The 3393-nt window shown below is 43.3% G+C and overlaps 1 pseudogene across 1 annotated transcript in view; it reads left to right on the top strand.

The window, feature by feature from the left end:
- Nucleotides 1-3393, top strand: part of LOC108536347 (proprotein convertase subtilisin/kexin type 7-like) — a 40242-nt pseudogene that overhangs the window by 5096 nt on the left and 31753 nt on the right. The window contains exon 2 of the transcript XR_001887494.1: nucleotides 997-1104. The product of XR_001887494.1 is annotated as a proprotein convertase subtilisin/kexin type 7-like (transcript). The remainder of the gene's footprint in view (nucleotides 1-996; nucleotides 1105-3393) is intronic.

The following is a 3393-nucleotide window of genomic DNA, read 5'->3' as shown; positions in this document are numbered from 1 at the left end:
GGAGTTATACCTGATATAAATGATGAATTGATGGGTGCTGACGAGTTGATGGGTGCAGCACACCAACATGGCACAAGTATACATATGTAACAAACCTGCACGTTATGCACATGTACCCTAGAACTTAAAGTATAATAAAAAAAAATAAAAATAAAAATAAAAATAAAAAAATTAAAAAAAAAAAAGAATACAGGCCTGAGGCCAGGCACGGTGACTCACGCCTGTAATCCCAGCACCTTGGGAGGCTGAGGCGGGCGGATCACAAGATCAAGAGAACGAGACCATCCTGGCCAACATAGTGAAACCCCATCTCTACTAAAAATACAAAAAAAAAAAAAATTAGCTGGACTTGGTGGCGTGTGCCTGTAATCCCAGCTATTCGAGAGGCTGAGGCAGGAGAATTGCTTGAACCTGGGAGGCAGAGGTTGCAGTGAGGTGAGATCATGCCACTGCACTCCAGCCTGGGCAACAGAGCGAGACTCTGTCTCAAAAAAAAAAGAAAAGAAAAAAAAAAGAATACAGGCCTGGCCAGGCACAGTGGCTCACACCTATAATCCCAGGGCTTTAGGAGGATGAGGTGAGTGGATCACTTGAGGTCAGGAGTTTGAGACCAGCCTGGCCAACATGGCAAAACCCCATATCTAAAAATCTTTTAAAAATCACCAGACTTGGCGGTGTATGCCTTTAATCCCAGCTACTTGGGAGGCTGAGGCACAAGAATTGCTCGAACCCAGGAGGCAAAGGTTACAGTGAGCCGAGATCGTGCCATTGCACTCCAGCCTGGGCAACACAGTGAAAACTCCTCTCACAAAAAACAAAATACAGGCCTGTAAGTGTTGTGTTCCTGTCCTGAAGAAGACTCAGAGGAGTGGCTTGGGGGTGGAATTATCAGAGCCCCTGTAGTGCAAGATAAAGGCAGAGAGCTTCTGAAAAAGACAGATTCAAAGAGGAAAAGGAGACATTTTCCTATGTAATGTCATTGTGTCCTGTTTCCAGAATTTGAAAAGGGCAGACCAAGTTATTCTGGATGACACTGACAGGAACTTGGAAACTTTTAGAAGTGATACAGAATGTCTGAGGTCTGACCTGAGAGTGATACAAACAGTGAGATACAAAGAACACTTAGGCTGCCGGCAGAGCAGTTTACCTGCAACCTGAAAGAAAACTGCAGCCTCACAATGTTGCTCCTTAGACTCTGGGAGCCATGAGGACTTGAAGAAAGCCAGGCTTTGCACTTTTTATTGGTCCAACTCATTACTACCCCCCCCCAAAAAAAAAAAAAAAGCTGAATTTATACATGTATTGTTGACACAGAAGCATTATTCAGAAATTCTGTATGCCCAAAGACAGCATCGTATTATATTTACATGCTACGAATTCCCTAAACAAGGAAATTACTCGCTGGTTATAAATTCTGCCATCACATAGGAATCAAGGCACTGTTGGACACACATTGAACACTCCAAATGCCCTGGTTTTCTGGGTGAGCTGAATGCACACATTCTCTCTGTTAAGACTGTGTTCTGGATGGACGTGGTGGCTCATGCCTGTAATCCTAGCACCTTGGGAGGCTGAGGTGGGTGGATCATTTGAGGTCAGGAGTTCAAGACCAGCCTGGCTAACATGGTGAAACCCCGCCTCTACTAAAAATATAAAAATTAGCTAGGCATGGTGGCGGGCACCTGTAGTCCCAGCTACTTGGGAGGCTGAGGCAGGAGAATGGCTTAAACCCCGGAGGCAGAGGTTGCAATGAGCCAAGATCGTGCCACTGCATTCCAGCCTGGGTGACCGAGCAAGACTCTGTCACAAATAATAATAATAATAAAAGACTGCGTTCTGCATCACCACCTCAGCTGTGTGGCTTTTGCCTTTTTTCCTCCTCCATCCCAGATCCACCTGGTCACATCCCAATTTCCCCAGGGCATCCGAAGCAAGTCTGAGCACCCAAGGGTAACTACTTAGTCTCCTGCTAGAAAATATCTCGGGGAGGTGGTGTAAGAGAAGCTAACTAAGCTTTCAGTCAACAACTTTCTGTTCAGTCTGCCCACATTGTTCTTTTTAATGTAACCATTCAAGCTATGACACAAAACATAAAAATTGCCCTTATTACTTTGCACGTGTTCTAGGATATGGTCGAAACATTTTTAGATTATTATTAATTACCCTTTGAATAATCCAAAACATCTTTGGGCTGGAGTGCAGGGGTGCTATCATAGGTCACTGCAGCCTCAACTTCTTGGGCTCAAGTGATCCTCCTGCCTCAGTCTCCCGAGTAGCTGGGACTACATGTGTACATCACCATGCCTGGCTAATCTTTTAATTTTTTTGTACAGACAGGGTCTCGCCATGTTGCCCAGGCCAGTCTCAAATTATTGGTCTCAAACAATCCTCCTGCCTCAGCTTCTCAAAGTGTTGTGATTACAGGTGTGAGCCACTGAACTGGCCAAGTATAATTTTTGAAAGGTCTTCTTCAATACTAAGTATCTTCAATACTAAGCACTAAGTACTTCAGTACTAATACTAAGTATCTTCAATACTAAGGTTGAAGGTCTTCTTCAACCTTAGTATTATCATTTGGGATCAATGTCTTCCCTTAGGCAAATATACCTTTGGTTTTATAAAAAAAAATCAATGGCAAAATACATTTAGTAAAGAAAAAAAACATGTAGGACAACTGGTTTTTTTTTTTTTTTTTTTGAGATGGAGTCATGCTCTGTCACCCAGGCTGGACTACAGTGGTACACTCTTGGTTCACTGCAACCTCCGCCTCCTGGGTTCAAGCAATTCTCCTGCCTCAGCCTCCCAAGTAGCTGGGATTACAGGCACCCATCACTACGCCTGGCAGATTTTTGTATTTTTAGTAGAGACAGAGTCTCACCATGGTGGCCAGGCTGGTCTGGAACTCCTGACCTCAGGTGATCCACCCACCTCGGCCTCCTAAAGTGCTGGGATTACAGGCATGAGCCACCACACCTGGCCAGAACAACATTTTTAATAAAAGTGTCCTCCCTTAAGGTGGAGGATCCCTTGTTACCCTGTAATCAACTCTCTAATATTTATACTACTAATTTTTGTCTTATAATTTACTTCTTTCTCCTAAATAAAAAGTATGATACTCAACAAATAATGATTAAGATATTGGCATATTTGGATCCTTTTCTTCCCTTGAATATCAAGGTGTACCTAAGATTCCAGAAAGTAACCATGTTTCACAGAAAATGAAGGCATTCTTCAAAGGCCTACCTAGAGTGAAAGTTTTCCTTATTTCCCTAGCTCTACACTTACAAAACTGCATTTTTCTTCTTTTCCCTTCATCTTCACATATCTTCTCACCGAAGAGCCATCTTTTCTGCAGCACCTGCCTTGGGAGCTGCCTCTCAGTAGTTTTTTTTT

Source organism: Rhinopithecus bieti, unplaced genomic scaffold (genome assembly GCF_001698545.2).
Source record: "Rhinopithecus bieti isolate Rb0 unplaced genomic scaffold, ASM169854v2 scaffold_11964, whole genome shotgun sequence".
NCBI classification, from domain to species: Eukaryota; Metazoa; Chordata; class Mammalia; order Primates; family Cercopithecidae; genus Rhinopithecus; species Rhinopithecus bieti.
The sequence above is the reverse complement of the archived record's forward strand: the minus strand, read 5'-3'. Positions and strand labels throughout refer to the sequence as shown.